This window comes from Schistocerca americana, chromosome X, assembly GCF_021461395.2.
Source record: "Schistocerca americana isolate TAMUIC-IGC-003095 chromosome X, iqSchAmer2.1, whole genome shotgun sequence".
NCBI lineage: Eukaryota > Metazoa > Arthropoda > Insecta > Orthoptera > Acrididae > Schistocerca > Schistocerca americana.
The window spans coordinates 412,785,889-412,804,153 of record NC_060130.1 but is presented as its reverse complement, the minus strand read 5'-3'; the positions used below and the strand labels follow the sequence as shown (position 1 = coordinate 412,804,153).

Genomic DNA, 18,265 nt, shown 5'->3' with positions numbered 1-18,265 from the left:
GCAGAGCTTTGATGACAACGCGGAACTCCAGGCGGGCGTGACTTACTGGCTGAAGTCTCACACGTTCCACATCATTACGAAGTGTCACATTCATGATCTATGGAACAAGTATTAATCTAATCTAATCTAATCTAATCTAATCTCAGGCAGCAGAATTTTACGACGAAGGTCTTTCAAAGCTTGTCCACCGCTATGATAAGTGCTCCAATGTGTTTGGTGACTATGTGGAAAAGTAGTATGTCAGTCAATGTACATAAATTTTATAGGCAGTCAGTCAATGTACATAAATTTTATAGGCAAATATACTTCAAAATGTCCGCCCCTCGTGGTCTCGCGGTAGCGTTCTCGCTTCCCGAGTACGGGGTCCCGGGTTCGATTCCCGGCGGGGTCAGGGATTTTTCCTGCCTCGAGATGACTAGGTGTTGTTGTGTCGTCTTCATCATCATCATCATTCATCCCCATTACGGTCGGTGGGAGGCAACGGCAAACCACCTCCATTAGGACCTTGCCTAGTAAGGCGGTGCGGGTCTCCCGCATCGTTCCCCTACGCTCTGTAAAGAAGCATGGGACTTCATTTCCATTTCATACTTCAAAATAAAAGAAAAAATTCACTACTAGTTCAATGCTGATAATTTTACGAATATTTCGGTCGTTTAACTTACTATGGGAAAGGGAAGGGAAAAGTTGTCTATGTAACTCATGCTGAATGACTTCTTAGTTAAATCATTAGTTTCCGTCATAACAGCATAAAATACTACCACTTTTGGAGGATCGTGTGTTTTGATTGAAAACATTTTGCAAAAAGGTCTCTCGTACTTATTTTACAGGCATAAGATATTTTTGAGGATTATATTGACTGTTTCCTGATTGACTGTTCACGTCTTCTCGAAGAACCATCTCATGGAGTATCTTTCTGTGCTATAAGGTGATCCGTCACGCAAGGTCATTTATGCATTGAAAAAGTTTATGTTCCGTGATGAAGTTGAATTCCGAGAAGAAGAACAGATTGTTATTTGTTATACTTGTATTGTCCTTACCACTATGCATGTCGAAGCATGGTCCTGTGCAGGTTCAGATGCCAAACCATCGCATTTGGATTTCAGAATTCTTTAAAATCAAGTCGTCGATAGTTATATCTCAAGTGTGGCTTTTCAAAAACCGAAAAATCATTAGAGTTCCTGTCCTCTGTTCTGTCACCTTCATTTTATGAACCAAAAATGAAAACTATGAAGAGTGAAGCAGAACCAACGACGAAAATACGTAAAGATTGAAGTAGAAATCGATAAAATTCCAAAAATTATGAATAATGGGATTGAACAGTTCGTTTATAATAACATGAGAGTATTGAGAGTATAGATTTGCTTTGAGGCACAGGTTTCTTGAGACAGAGTCGTCGCAATGGCATGACAATGGAGACGTCAGTGCTCTGCACCTAGCTACAAAACTAAATGTTGTAAATTATCCAACTGACACAGGCGTCAAGGTCACGAAATACTGTAATAAATAATTTTAAAAAAAATCAGGAAGAGAAGCTATATATACTTCAAGTTGTGTCTGAGTATCCCATCAAGTTGTATGGCAGAAAAGAGATACTTTATCGAAGAATATTTTTAAAAGATAATTTTATTTTCTTGTCGTACTAGGTCAATCTCTTAGAAAATAGTGAATCTATAGGTTGTATTATTAAAGTTAATGCAACAATATAGTATTAATAATGAAGTTGAAAGTAATACAATCGTCACTTAAAAAACTACTTCTGAAGAATATTTATTTAGATAAAAAGTAAATACCCAATTATATAACATTCTACAATTTTCCAAAAGTAGAGGCACCTGTTCCCCTTTTCCTACTGAGCTGAAAGAAACCAAACTAGGTAGCAGGACAAAGAAAAAGCAAAGTCGAAAAATAAGATCTTCCCTAAGTGTCATGTTTTATTTTTGGAAGAAATGCGAAAATCACTACTTCTACGTAAACTTTCTTCATTACGTTTTTTTTAAAAAAGATTAAAAGTTAGCTTAAAAATCAATCATTAAATGAAGCAGACGAAATCTAAAAAATATCTGCGAATAAATAAAAACTTGCTTGTGATATGTGTTCTACAGTTGACCAGAATGACAGGGAGATAGGCGGATTATTATTTGCTGCCTGAGAAAATTATATATATGGCATGCAGCTTAATTTTTACGTCAGTTACATAACTATAAGAAAGTTATAAATCACCGGTTGTAGATGCTGAACTGAATATACAAAATACCAGAAGTAGAGGTATCCGGAACAGTTTGAATAGAATGAGAACAGGCGAGCATAGTGGGAAAAAAAAAGAAAGAACAACAACTTAATACTGAACTATATCCCGTTTCAAGTAGGACGGCGCTTCCACACATATAGGCGGAGCGATAGGGAGGCTTGGAGGGGATAAGACTTGCACGTGCGTGGCGACAGAGAGCGGGCAAACGAAGTCCGTGTTGACGAACTTGTTGCTGCAGACAACAGTCATGTTCATTTGACTTCGGTACATCGTGTTACACGTTCAAATCTATGAGGGAATAATACATTATATAACCGTTTTCGATCATTCGTCTACATGAGAGAAAACTTACTTGTGAGCCTTCAGGCTGTGTCTACTGCTGCTCCACCACAATTGTCTGTGTGACGTCGGAGGGCGAGAACAGCTCATACAACTTTGTGAAGACTTCAAGAACAATTTTTCTCAAAACGACAATTGTCTAACGACAAGATCATCAAAAAATGGTTCAAATGGCTCTGAGCACTATGGGACTCAACTGCTGTGGTCATCAGTCCCCTAGAACTTAGAACTACTTAAACCTAACTAACCTAAGGACATCACACCCATCCATGCCCGAGGCAGGATTCGAACCTGCGACCGTAGCGGTCGTGCGGTTCCAGACTGGAGCGCCTTTAACCGCGCGGCCACTTCGGCCGGCACAAGATCATCGAAAATAGTTGCAATAACTGTCATTTATCGAGATTTGGACTGTATTTTAAGTAAAAATGTAATACACAACAAAATAAACTTCAAACTCAAACCAAAATCATTATATTTGTTTGACAACTGCTTCTACTCCATATAATTTTTAACTGTGTATAATACGCATATGTGCGTGTGTTTCACTGCTGTTCAACGTAAAACTATGCATAAAAAATAATTACTGGCAGCAGACACTAGTACAAAAGACTATCGTACAAACTGTTAATATGTTATCATATTTTTCGGTGTCAACAGCCATTATGAGTTGACACTAATTCATTTGACATTACAGTGGGAGAACGCATTTATGATCCAGTGAACAAGCTAACGATTAACCATCTTCTGTGAATAACTCGACGGAAGGCTAATCGATAATGTCGAAAACGACTGATATCTCGACTGGTAACCCTCCCTTTCATTTTAAGGCATTTTCCATTTCGTGACATGAAAATGACAGGGGTTTACGTGTAGAAATACTGGAGATTTTGACGAATTTATACAGCTGCATTCTCGGAAGTACTACAACGGGCTGTTAAAAGCTTAACTTTTACTTGGACAATGTGTTGAACATTATAGTCTGGATATTTCACAGGCTACATATTCCTAATCAATAAAAGCTAAGAAGTTCTGATGTACAATGTATGCAATTGACAAAAACGTTTTTAAACCATGAGTCTTTAAAACCAGGAAGATTATTACTTTACTTTATTTCAAAATTCTACATCGTAATACCATCTGCCATCTGAGTCCATGTCCGAACCATGTGATTGTAAATTTAGGATGATAAGTTCAAGACTTTTATCCATCTTCACCTCCGTGTGAAAGTCTTATTTTTGAAACTTTTCAGCGCCACGCTGAACGGAAATGCTGTCTATTGCTTCATGCACAAGCCTTTCAGTGCCTGTTATCTTGAATGTTTTTTTTTTTTTTTCCTCCACATAGCTTGTAAACTGTGCGCAAATTAACTCAAATGTTCAAATGTGTGTGAAATCTTATGGGACTTAACTGCTAAGGTCATCAGTCCCTAAGCTTACACACTACTTAACCTAAATTATCCTAAGGACAAACACACACGCCCATGCCCAAGGGAGGACTCGAACCTCTGGCGGGACCAGCCGCACAGTCCATGACTGCAAATTAATTCTATCGAATTATACTGACAGTAATATAGGGATAAACGCAAAACTGTGTGGCCACATTCACATGCAAGAAAGTCAAATTCGTACATTCTGTCGCGTGACTTATAAATTATTGAGCTGCAGGAGTTCAGCACGAGTCCGGCTTATATTGTCCGGAATATTTTTATTTTTCAGCCAGAGCACAATATCCCCTTTCCTGGCGCTCGTACTTGGTCATTTCTCTATAACAGCTGAATGACAACTGGCTCGGTAATTACCGTACAATGACCGACTTGGCAAAAATTGAAACTTCCTGGCAGATTAAAACTGTGTGCCCGACCGAGACTCGAACTCTGGACCTTTGCCTTTCGCGGGCAAGTGCTCTACCAACTGAGCTACCGAAGCACGACTCACGCCCGGTACTCACAGCTTTACTTCTGCCAGTACCTCGTCTCCTACCTTCCAAACTTTACAGAAGCTCTCCTGCGAACCTTGCAGAACTTTTTCCTAATGGAACTTTAAAACTTCAAGTACCATCACTAATTTACCAGTAGGTATTCATGGAATGATTCTAATTCACCCATGTTTCATCAGTGTAGTACACTTAGAACTACCTCCTCCTAACAGACGTGCTTTGTGCTGCTTCTATGTCAGTTCTTTCAGCTGAAAACTCTCCTCTTAACATATTTAAAACCAATGTACTTTAAATTTATTAACATCGACTAAGCGCTACCTTTGAAGCCAATCTGATCAGGCATAATTGTAACGAGTTTTTGTGATGTTGGGTATCCCTTCTTATATACATTTCAAACTCGGAGAGCTTTAAAACGTCAAGACCATCTATTTGTGCTATAGGTTTCTTGCGATTTCGATGATTTTCAGGCGACACGATAACAAATTTTCCCGATTTTTCTACAGCTCCGACACTTTTGTATACTATTCTCTGTACAGTTCTCTTGTCGACACGTGTTTCTGCAGTTCGTTCATGAGTCTTCAAAATGTCAAAAGCAGAAATATCCCTTTCAGATTCACATTTGAAGATGTTATAAATGCGGGACACAAACCACCTCGACTGCTTGTGAAGCATCTACATCTACACGATTATTCTGCAATTCACAATTAAGTGCATGGGAGAGCGTTCAAAGAACCACCTTGAAGCTATTTCTCTACCGTTCCCCTCTCGAACAGCGCGCAGGAAACACGAACACTTTTATCTTTCCTTGCGAGCTTTAATTTCTCTTACTGTATTATGATGAACATTCGTCCCTATGTAGGTGGGCGCCTGCAAAGTATTTTCACACGCTGAGGAGAAAGTTGGCGACTGAAATTTCATGAGAAAATCCTGCTACAACGAAAAACGTCTTTGATTTGATGAATGCCATCCCAATTCGCGTACCATATCCGTGGCAGTCTCTCCTCTGTTTCGCGAAAATACAAAACGAGCTGCCCTTCTTTGAACTTTTTCGATCAATTCTATCTGCTATGGATCCCACACCTAACAGCGATACTCCAGAAGAGGGTGGAAAAGCATACCTGTTGCATTTTCTAAGTGTTCTGCCAATAAATAGCATTCTATGGTTTGCTTTCCACACAACGTTATCCATGTGATGTTGCATTTTAAGTTATTCGTGATTGTAATTCCTAAGTATTTAGTTGAATTCACACCCTTTAGAATCGTGTGTATTCTGTAAACAGAATTTAGCGGATTCCTATCAGTACTCATGTGGACGACTTTTCATTAATTAGAGTCAACCGCCACTTTTCTCACCATACAGATATCTTGTCTAAGTAGTTTTAAACTCTTTTGACTTTTTAAGACGGTAAATCACAGCATCATCTGCAAACAGTCTAAGAGGACTGCTTAGATTGTCTCCTAAATTATTTATTACATCAGGAACAGGGGAGCGCCTATAGCACTTCTTTGCAAAAGCCAGATATCACTTCTATTTTACTCAAATTTTTCCGTCGATTACTACATACAGTGATCTTTCTGACAGGACAACACAAAACCAGTCGCACACTAAGACGATGCTCCGTAGGTACGCAATTTAATTAAAGTTGCTTGTGAGGAACTTCATATTTATTGCTGTCACATGACATTTTCATTTTTAAATCACACTAAAACGTATAAAGATACACATTCACATCTATACTGCTACAAGAAGTAACATCGACATCTCAGTGAATAGTTCGGTCTCTTTGTGAGTGAAACTGCACTGTCGCAAAACACGGCAACACCGCACTATGTGGGAGAGAGATTCTCACAGTCCAGTTTGTACCTCGCGGCTAGCCGCTCGGATGGAGAATGTATCCTCTTGGCTACCAAAAAAAAAGTGCGCGTCATATATCTTGGCGGTCGAGTTTAGGTTCGTTCTGCGCATCTGACGTCACAAAACACAGTCAGCCAATGAACAGAGAACGACGTTGCCAGATCTCGACAGCAGTGCAGAGCACGGACGAGTGTCTTCAGTTTTAGAAACGTTCAGTCATAAATAAAGTAATAGAACAAAAGCAATGTCTTGATAGCAGACTTTCTTTTACAGAAAGTTTGGAAAAAGCATTCTTTATTCCAATTGCTTCATATTCTATTAATTAATTAAACCAAACAAGCAATAAGACTCCTAATTCAGGCGATAGCAAGGAAAGATGTTTGTTTCAATCTCACGAACTGCTTTTTCGCAATAAAGAACAGCGGTAATTGTTTATTTCCTATTGTACTTCTACGAAGCGTGAGTAATTCATAGTCATACCAAGTGTGTCAGGTGTTAGAGTCCTTATAGAGTTACCCTGTTCAATGAGCCGAGGTAGCGGTACGGTTAAGGTGTTGGGCTGCCAAGTGAAAGGTTATGAGTTCAAACCTTGTGTAGTGCTTAATATTTTCTTTATTTAAAAACAATATTGGAGTGCCTTACTTCACGAATTTTATTCGTTTGAATGAAATTTCTAGTGCTTTGCCTCTTCATTTACTTGGTCGCTGCTGCAGACACGTGCTCCCCGCATTCTGCGCTGCGCGCTGTGCGCGATTTTGTCATCACTGCACTTCTCGCCTGTGCAGACACGTGGGGTTCCCACTGCTTTGACACACTTATCATTCGATATTTCACAAAAACTATTTGGCCAAAAAATTTGATTTTTACACGTCTTCTTGCCTGATACCTTCCCCCCATAAATGACTTAATTTTGTTTAGATGTGCAGCATTAAATGTAGTAAACTATTGCACGAAATTTTGAAGAGTTTGCAGAGGTAAAAGTCCATAGCGTATACTTTCCGTATGGTCGATTTTAGTTGCCACAATGTTGAGAATGAAATGTGGACAAGATACCTAAATTTCATATAATATTTACTGTATAACAATATCTCATTTAATTTAAGAACCACATAGGTGTCGTATGTAATATTGAGAAATATTCCGTCTTTCGCGACTGTAATAAAAGTTTTATATACACACGGCGCGTTTGACTTTTATTCTAAAGCACTTCCATCGGTGAAAGATATGGCACATACACAATGGTATTCATGTTCTATTTCTTGTTTTTGTTCCACAGTCGCAGTTTTACCAATGGTATTGAAATATATCCCTCTTCTGCAACTGTAATAAGCGACTTATTTAGACCAGACGCGTTTCTCTCTTTTGAAGCATCGTAAGAGGACTGTATTTTGTGTCCTCCATTGCCAAGTAACCTTTCGTAGTTTTGTGCTGCGGTAGCACAATATTCAGCGTTTGTGTTGGCTCATCAGTGTTTTAGCAAATAAATGCTGTTTGTGTGTGCCACACACAAAATTATGTTTGACATAGCTCTGAGCACTTCACTGACAGACGGTATATTCAAGTCCTAATGTTTTTGTAAGTCCACAGTTTTGTTTAATGTATTTTGTCTACTTCCTTTTGATTGATTGAAGTGCTTTAAAATAAAGCCAAACGTGCCCAGTGTAAGTAAAACTTTTGTTACAGTCGCGAAAGGTGGAATATTTCTCAATATTACATACGACATTTATGCGCGAGCCGCCAAGATAGAAGAATTGAACTATAGGTGTTAAAGCTGGGGGATGCGCAGAACTGCAGATAGGGCCACCTTCCAACATGATGCGAGTTGTAGGAGCGGTGGAAATAGAATGAGGAAAAAGAATGAGACCAGTTGAACGAGAGCGAGGCGGGAACGACGAAAGGAAGAAGTAGAACTGGTGAACTACCATTCCGGGAATGAGACCGACTGCGACCGAAATGAACTGTGAACGACCGTTCTTTAGAGGTGGTTCCTCGGTCTCTCCGTTAACTTTCGTGAACAGTTCCTTTGTACCCGTTCATTTGGGAACATCCCACCCCACGGGTAAACATCGCATTGCCTTCAGAGGAAAGACCTTGCATTAGGATTCCCATAGCCTTACAAGCATTTATACTTACGGCGTAGTGCTTAAAGTGGAGAACAGCTCATCTGATCCATGAAAAGCAGCATGTTGGCGAGGTTATGAACTCCAAAGCGAAGGTCAGACATGCCAACGTCAACTCACAATGTCGGTGTAGAATGCCTAGCTATTGTTAAAACTTATGCTCCCACAATGTGAGAAGCAGTTACGTGGTAATTTGATAATAAAATATGTCTCGTAGACTTGTATATAAATTGTCCTTAACATAAATTTCCACCTTTACAAGTTAACTGCTACGATTACGTCGATGTCTGGACTGACTTACTTGGGTAACCAACTTCTTTTTCTCAAGAACAGAACGAAATCCGTACACAGACGCTCACAGGCAACTTTTTAACCTTGTAGACAGGGCATCCATAGGTGGTACCTGCAAAACAATGAATCATGAAAGAGTAACACAAACTAAAATACTCACTAATATGAAAATTTTTTAAAGGACCTTTAAAAACATATAAAACAGAGGAAATTATTCACACATAGCTAAGTCATAAAAGCTAAGTAGCCCGGAACATGGAACCCAACATTCGGTGTCTGCTCAAACTAATAAACCCCAGATGATGGTACGTCAACGAGTCAAAATCAGTCTGATGTACATGTCCAAGTCCAAAACGGCCGGCGGAGCCTAGACATCTTACATCACCGCAATCGCCTGGTAACACGAAGATACACATAAAACTATATAAAGACCTGATGAGCAGCTAGTTTAAAGAATGGAGGGGGTGCTTACAGCGAAGTAGCACAATAGTCCAAAGAACTGGACAATGTGTATCAAGCAAGTGACTTGTTAACAGAAAAGGAGATACAAAAAAAAAAGATATAATAAGATGAGGATGTGGTTTCCAATCCCACGAAACTGGTTGTGATCTAACAATAAGAAGATTAAATACAGTTGAAGGGGCTTCTTAATCGACAAGGTGATTAACCTCATAAGCTTGCCTTGTGCTCAGAAAGTGGTATGAGACATTCATACTTTAGTGAAAACCAGAGAAACTAGTAGTCATTGACATCCAGTGTTCTTATGTTTAACGTGTGAATAAAACGGCCACGAAATACAAGTAGATGTCAACTGAAACTTCATCCAAAAACTACATTCATCATAAGTTTGCATCAGTCGTAACAAATATCATGTTCGTTCTTAGCTGCCCCATGTCCTTAGTTTCAAAAATTAAAAGATGTCTGCCTTGGTACCTGAGCGGTCAATGCGGCGGATTGCTAACCGAAGGGGCCCTTGGCAAATGGTTCAAATGGCTCTGAGCACTATGGGACTTAACATCTGAGGTCATCAGTCCCCTAGAACTTAGAACGACTTAAACCTAACTAACCTAAGGACATCACACACATCCATGCCCGAGGCAGGATTCGAACCTGCGACCGTGGCGGTCGCGCGGTTCCAGACTGGAGCGCCTAGAACCGCTCGGCCACACTGGCCGGCGAAGAAGGGGCCCTTGTTCGATTCCCGGCAGCGTCAGAGGTTTTCTCTGCTTGGAGACTAGGTGTTGTGTTGTCCTGTTCGTATCGTCATAAATGACATTCCACTGTTGAGATGGCTGTATGGGCACGTCCCGATAGCCAATATATTTTGAAAAAAAAAAAAAAACCAAATAAAATAAATCGAAGTTTCATTTTATTGTCATTTCTCATGAGCTTAGAAAATAAATTTGCCGCAAAAGACACAAATTAGCGATCTTGAAGCGATACATCTCCGTAGAACTACCGTTAGGTGCCATAAAATGACTCACTGACAACAAATTTTTCGCACGGAACTACCTTCTTCCGATTCCTTCCTCCCTGGCCAGACAGTTGCTCCTGCTGTGGAGTGAGTGCGAAGGAAGGGAGGAAGATTTGGAGTGTAACCAGCCCTGGATCTACGATATTTCCGACTCTGGGCAAAAACATGATACTAGCGACCCCCCACCCCCTCGAGGGTTTGAGATAGAACGTCAAAAACTGAAGAAAAATCGATGTTTCAAAAATATGTTCATTTGGTAGCGCACATATTTTTGAAGAGTTTGATATTTAAAACATATATACAGGGTGTTACAAAAAGGTACGGCCAAACTTTCAGGAAACATTCCTCACACACAAAGAAAGAAAATATGTAATGTGGACATGGGTCCGGAAACGCTTACTTTCCACGTTAGAGCTCATTTTATTACTTCTCTTCAAATCACATTAATCATGGAATGGAAACACACAGAAACAGAACGTACCAGCGTGACTTCAAACACTTTGTTACAGGAAATGTTCAAAATGTCCTCCGTTAGCGAGGATACATGCATCCACCCTCCGTCGCATGGAATCCCTGATGCGCTGATGCAGCCCTGGAGAATGGCGTATTGTATCACCGCCGTCCACAATACGAGCACGAAGAGTCTCTACATTTGGTACCGGGGATGCGTAGACAAGAGCTTTCAAATGCCCCTGTAAATGAAAGTCAATAGGGTTGAGGTCAGAAGAGCGTGGAGGCCTCTACCAATCCATCGGTCACCGAATCTGTTGCTGAGAAGCGTACGAACACTTTGACTGAAATATGCAGGAGCTCCATCGTGCATGAACCACATGTTGTGTCGTACATGTAAAGGCACATGTTCTAGCAGCACAAGTAGAGTATCCCGTATGGAATCATGATAACGTGCTTCATTGAGCGTACGTGGAAGAATATGGGGCCCAATCAAGACATCACCAACAATGCCTGCCCAAACGTTCATAGAAAGTCTGTCGCATGTCAACACAAGCACCGAAGTCAACATTACCTTCCTTCAATTGGGCCAACTGGCGGTGAATCGAGGAAGTACAGTGCATACTGACGACACTAAAATGAGCTCTAACATGGAAATTAAGCGTTTCCGGACACATGTCCACATAACATCATTTCTTTATTTGTGTGTGAGGAATGTTTCCTGAAAGTTTGGCCGTACCTTTTTGTAACACCCTGTATTTGAGGAAGTGTAAGGCATGTTTATTTGGTCTCAAGTGTGCTAAAGTGCAGTGCCACACCTCTTCACACAGCATTCTTGTTTCGCACGTCGCTGTATTTCGCTCTGTGGAATTCAAACTTGCATACCTTGTAAAGGAAGCCATCAAACTTACATTCAGCACAGTGGACATTAAAATGTCACATGGTGCCTCTCCCGCTCCCTGTTGGACGGTTTGACATCCTACTTCCCTCAAAAAGCTCACAATTAGTACAGGATGGGATTATTTGTACCCGGGAGAATAAGAACTCTTCAGAAAATGCGCACTCTTTATTGTCTATTAGCAAATAATTTTCTCTTTTTTTGTGAAATAAAATTAAATATAGGAAATATAAAACCAGTGAAGGCAAGAGACAAGGAAGACTGTACACATTTCTTCAATTCTTAGGTCCCAGCATTTTTTCTCTAATCTTGCTACAGCTTTACATGGCGTGCTTTCTTTTCTACAGAAGAATCTACTACCTCATCAAAGTTTGTCAAACGTTTTGCTGCATGAAAAATCAAAATGTCGTTGTTTAATAATGAAAAAGCTGTTAATACAAGTAGAACCCAAAACTGGCGTGGTTTCTCGATTTGGTTACGTCTACTTTGTCACTGTCTGCTAGATAAAGCTAAATAGGCCTGACTAATGTTGCAGCAGTTGTAACACACGCCAAATAAGCGAGACTGCTTTGGCACAAATGGTCATGTTTATGTATCTCATTTACATTAATAACATGACAAAATATGATTCATGAAGTGCCAATATCAAATGCCTGTTAGGCCTGCTCCAAACAAAAGGTTTTATGCTAGGAAATAGTTTTACATTTCAAACTTTCATTCATTTGCTCCAGTTTCTCAAGCATGAGATCGAAAAGTAGTAATGCGAAATTTTTACATAAATCTGGAATTGTCATATTCTTCCATATAATTTGTGTGATGAGACCTTTTCTTTTCCCTCCTCATTCTAACAAACAATCTTTTCATCAGTAATTCTGTAACTATTCCTGCCATTGCAATACTTATTCTCCGTATACTTTCCATAACCCTGCCACAATCACCGGTTTATTCTGACTGGGCGTTATTACATGTTTGTACAACCGCGCTATTTTGAGAACAGAACTTAAGCGGCTGCTAACCGGGCGCTGTAAGATTGGCCCTTAGTATATAGCGATCTGGCAAAAATTTTCTGTCAATATTTCATGTTCTTGAATACACCGAGAAGATAATATGTAATCTTTTTACCTGTTATTCCTGTTATCCGTTCATTTCCATTCTGGTAGTCTGAATATTTGGATTTTACTAATAATTGTAACAATGCTGATCATTCGCACACCCAATTAATCACATAAACAAACATGAACGTGTTCAGGTTTATTCGGCTTAGCTCGTATAGCACTGTCCCCTTTTGTCTGCGGGAATGTTCTTTATTTCTAGATGTGATGGGGAGTCCCCTGGCAGAGACATCACGCACACTTTGCACACATTTAAAAATCAACTTACGATTCGTTGAGAACTCAACAGTATGCATTCAAAATCCAGTTGGGATGCGTTTCAAAATCATATGAATAATCGATAGACCAACGTGCGCTGGATGCTGAGCGCTTTGTGAAAAAAGGTTTTTTTATCTTCAAGAATATGGCTTTCGCACTCGCTGCAATTGCTCCCCGGGGCAGATATCCCGGTTTGCCACCGCCTGCCCAACCACCGTAATCTGATCCAGACCTGAGTCTAATGTCCCTCAACACGGAGGTCATTAGAGACAAAGCACAAGCTCCCTGGAGCGATTTAGGGAAATAAAGGAAAACTCAACCCAAATCAGGATGGTTGAAGTCGGATTTTGAAACATCGTCCTCCCAAATGCGAGTTCAGTGTGCTAACCATTGCGCCACCTCGCTCGGTGCCTGAACGCGAGCCAGCGATTATACATTAATGGCAGAATTATATCAATCCCGTTTAGAGCTAGAGACCATTACACTGTACTGGTGTATTATCTTTGACTCAGTGCACAGACACAATTGATTTTGGCATATTTAGCTGTCCTGTATTATAACTTGCAGTACACCATTTCAAGGCACTGGAGCATTGAAGATTTATCAGGTTTATCACAGACAAGTCACTCTTATCGTTAAATGTCAGTTAATCATGCATCAACAATATAAGCCTCCGAGAGAAAATACAATAACCGAGATTACAACAAAAATTGTCACAACACAGTACTAACATAATGGATTTGGTCGTCGATTGTGCAGTTAAAGGATGTAGGTTTGCATACCACTCTGTGCTTGTATTTTTTAAACTAAGCATTGTTGACAAATTCTGGGGCATTATTAATAATATTGAAATAAATATTTGGCTATGTATTTCGAAATATGTGGTTAGGCAGGAAACAATGACGAGAGCTGACATTGCTCCAAGTGATAAGAGGAGCAATAATATTCATATCCTTCCTTATCACAAATATTTGTTTGTTTATAACGAAGTATATAACCAATATAGGTTGTTAGCTGTTTTTGTTTCTAGTGCACACAAAGATCATGAAGAAACTGATACATCAAATGTTACAACCAATGGCTCTTCCAGTTGCCATATTTCTGCCGCTAACGACATGTACCGCTTCACATGAGCAGATTGGTGAATAGGCCTGTAATGGTTTAAAAGGTCATGGAGGTAAGGTGTACTGCTTTCTCTCCGTTCATCGTGAGCTGGACATGGATGTCAACAATGCGCTATACACTGATGAGCCAAAATATTATGACCACCAACTTAGTATCTTGTTTGTCCGTCTTTGGAACAAAATTCATCACTGATTCTGCATGTCAGTGATCCTAAAGTTTGTTGGTAGGTTTGTAGAGGTATGTGGCATTCGACATCTACACAGAGGTCATGTAATTCACGTAAATAGCAGGCCGCTGATTTGCGTACTCTGTGATGGTGCCCCATAGCGACCCAGACGGGTTCCATAGGATTTACAGCAAGCGAATTTGGTCGCCGAGACATCAACATGAGTGCACTATAATGCTGTTCAATCCACTGTAGCACGGTTCTGGCTACGAGACACGACAATTAAACTGCTGAATGACGACATCGCCGTCAAGGAAGACATCAAGAATGAAGGGATGTAGCTGTCAACTTGTCTTTGATTACTACCACAGGTCCCATGCATTCACAGGAGAATATCTCCCTTAGCGTAATACTGCTCCCACCAGCCTGCGTTCATGGCGTGCTACACGTTTGGAGCTGACGTTCACCGCGATAGTGGCGTTTGTGGAGATGACCAGTGACGTAGGGTCATAAAAATGTGATTCACCTGAAGAGCCGACCCGTTTTCATTGATTGATGGTCAAATCTCGATGGTTCCATGCCCACTGCAATCGTAACTGACGATGTCGTTGGGTGAGCATGTGAGCACATAGAGGTGATCTGCGGTGGAGCTCCATGTTCAACAATGTATGATGAACTGTGTGCTCCAAAACACTTGTACGTGCACCAGCATTGTGTTCTTTCGCTGGAGATATCACAGATCACCATCTATCCTACTTTTCGATACAGACAAGCCTCCAAACGCCACGTTCTGTGAAAAGTTATGGATGTCCTACCATTTAGCACCCAATGGTAGCTTCACTGTCCTTTCACATCTTTCTGTAGATGGTCATGACAGTAGCACGTGAACATTGGACCAGCATGGCGATTTTCGAGATACTCTTTCACAGGTTCTGCGTAATAATAATCTGCCCTTTGTCAAAGTCCCTTATCTCAATGGACTGACCCATTTTCAGCTCATATCTTTGCCACAGTGATCCCCTGTCCGTGTATGCTCTGCTTACATGCTATTGTTATCGCGTCACGTCCTCGCAATACCACCAGGTGGCATCCAACGTCGTGGTGGCATCCAATGTCTTGGTCATAACGTTCTGGTTGATCAGTCTGCATTCTTCTGTGAGTGTTGTTATGTCATTGGATTCTCTTCTTCGAACATAGTCGCATATAATTAAGGTGGTTTAGCGCGGTCCAGCGGTAACGAAACGAACCCACTAATTACCGTCGCATTTAACGTGCACCCACCCTGCTATATTGCTGTTGTTTGCTCCGATACACGTTTTCGTATGACACGTCCATATGGGCACAATTGGCCAAATGGAAAAGGACTGTCCAGTGAGATTTGATACAAGAACCACCCGGGTTCAACGTGTAACACAGTGATTAACAAATAAACTTAATTCATTCGATACAGAAATAGCCAAAGTTACAGGATTCACGTTCCATTTAAGTGATGACTAGTTCTGGGTTATCTGAACCCATTTTCAAATCATTCAGACAGACAAAACAGTATTTTCCGAAACAGCATATCAACCACGTCAAGATTATACATATACATAAAACAAAGTCAAGCTTAGCCATGAACAGTGGCAGGACAAACTTATGGCAGTTATATGCTTGTTCTGCCACTGTTCATGGTTAAGCGTGACTTCGTTATATGAGGTGTGTTCAAGAAGTGGTGACTTCATATTTTTATGAAAAAATATTTATTAATTCATCAATATTCACGTATCCCCTTCAAAGTATTTCCCCTCAGATACAATACATTTGTGCCAACGCTTCTTCCAATCCTCGAAGCATTTTTCATAAGCACTTTATGGTACAGCCTTAGAGTACTTCCAGTGATGCAGTTTTTTTCCTCAATCGTTGTAAATCTTCGTACTTTCATGGTCTCTTCAGTTTTGGGAACAGGAGCAGGGGGCCAAATCCAGTGAATATGGTGGCTGAGGCATGATTGTCGTATTGTTTTTTGGAAACATAAAATCTCTCACAAGTAACGATGAATGAGCAGGTGCATTGTGATGCAAAAGCCATGAATTTTTTCTCCACAATTCCGGACTTTTTTTGCGTATTGCTTCACGCAAACGGCAATAACGTCAAGGTAATTCTCCTTATTGACCGTAAGACCTTGACGCAAAAACTCATGGTGCACTACGACACAGTGATTGAAAAAAGAGTGAGTGAAATTTTGACATTTGATCGAACTTGGCATGCCGTTTTTCAGCATTGGCTCTCTAGGGTGCTTCCATTTGGACGATTGGGCTTTGGTTTCGACTTCATAACTGTAAACCCATATTTCATCACCAGTTATGACCCTTTTGAGCAAATCAGGCTAATTACTGACGTCATTCAAGAGCTCCTGAGCGATGCTCATGTAACGGTTCTTCTGATGAAAATTGAGAAGTTTTGGGACAAACTTCGCTGAAATATCTCATGCCTAAAACATCCGAAAAAATTGCATCACACGAGCCGACCGATACGCCAACATCCTCAGCAACTCCTTTTACGGTAATCCGACGATCTTCACAGCTTTGATCTTATCATCTGCTATTGATGTGCTGAGGTGTCCACAGCGGAGCTCGTCATTGGCATCTTCTCTAGCATATTGTAAAAGCTTGTACCACTTGTAAACTTTTTTTTTTTTTTTTTTTTTACTTAGAGCAGACTCACCGTATGCCACTATCAACATTTCAAGTGTTTCAAAGCACTTGGTCCTATTTTTACACAAAATCTGATGCAAATTCATTGCTCCATTTTTTATAATAATCGAAAACTGCCGATCACACTAAAACCATCTAACCTTTCTATCTGTCAAAAACAAAGTATGCTGTACACTTGAAACTGTGAACATATGTGCGGGACATGTGTACCAGCAAAACAAAAAAAAAAAAAAAAAAAAGGATCGATAATCGAACGTACATTGCCCGTGCAATTTGAAAAGTCACCTTACTTTTTGAACAGCCCTCATACATATACACTAATAATCCAAAACATTATGTCCACTGCCCACACCGACGTCGGATGCCACCTGGTGGTATTGCGGGCACGTGACGCGATAACAATAGTATATAAGCAGAGCATACACGGACAGGATATCACTGTGGCAAAGGTATGAGCTGAAAATGGGTCAATCCATTGAGATAAGCGACTTTGACAAAGGGCAGATTATTATTACGCAGAACCTGTGAAAGAGTATCTCGAAAATCGCCATGCTGGTCCAATGTTCACATGCTACTGTCATGACCATCTACGGAAAGATGTAGAAGTACAGTGAAACTACCATTAGGCGCTAAATGGTTGGACGTCGACAACTCTGCACAGAACGTGGTGTTTGGATGCTTGTCTGCATCGAAAAGTAGGATAGGTGGTGATCTGTGGCATCTCCAGCGAAAGAGGACAGTGCTGGTGCACGCACATGTGTTTTGGAGCACACTGTTCATCGTACATTGTTGAACTTGGAGCTCTACAGCAGACCATCCCTGTGTGTTCACATGCTGACCCAACTACATAGTCAGTTACGACTGCAGTAGACATGGAGCCATCAAGATTCCACTGTCGATCAGTGGAAACGGGTCGGCTCTTCGAGTGAATCACACTTACCTCTACTAGGTTGCTGGTAGTCTCCACAAACGCCAGTATCGAGGCGAACAGCGGCTTGAAACGTGGAGCACGACACGGATGCAGGCTGAGGGGAGAAGCATTATGCCATGGGAGACATTTTCCTGCACTTGCATGTGACCTGTCGTACTAATTGAAGACACACTGGCAGGGTCATCCGTGGTGGCCGAGTAGTTCTAGGCGCTTCAGTCCAGAACCGCGCTGCTGCTACGTCGCAGGTTCGAATCTTGTCTCGGGCTTGGATGTGTGTGATGTCCTTGGGTTAGTTACGTTTAAGTAGTTCTAAGTATAGGGGACTGATGACCTCAGAGGTTAAGTCCCATAGTGCTTCGAGCCATTT

The 18,265-nt window shown here is 40.7% G+C and overlaps 1 protein-coding gene across 3 annotated transcripts in view; it reads right to left on the bottom strand.

Moving 5' to 3' along the window:
• LOC124556838 (constitutive coactivator of peroxisome proliferator-activated receptor gamma-like) overlaps window positions 1-18,265 on the bottom strand; it is a 721,776-nt gene that overhangs the window by 599,155 nt on the left and 104,356 nt on the right. For all 3 annotated transcript variants that reach the window (XR_006968706.1, XM_047130855.1, XM_047130854.1), the window contains one exon: window positions 8,799-8,900. The gene's annotated coding sequence lies outside the window, so the exon portion shown is untranslated. The remainder of the gene's footprint in view (window positions 1-8,798; window positions 8,901-18,265) is intronic.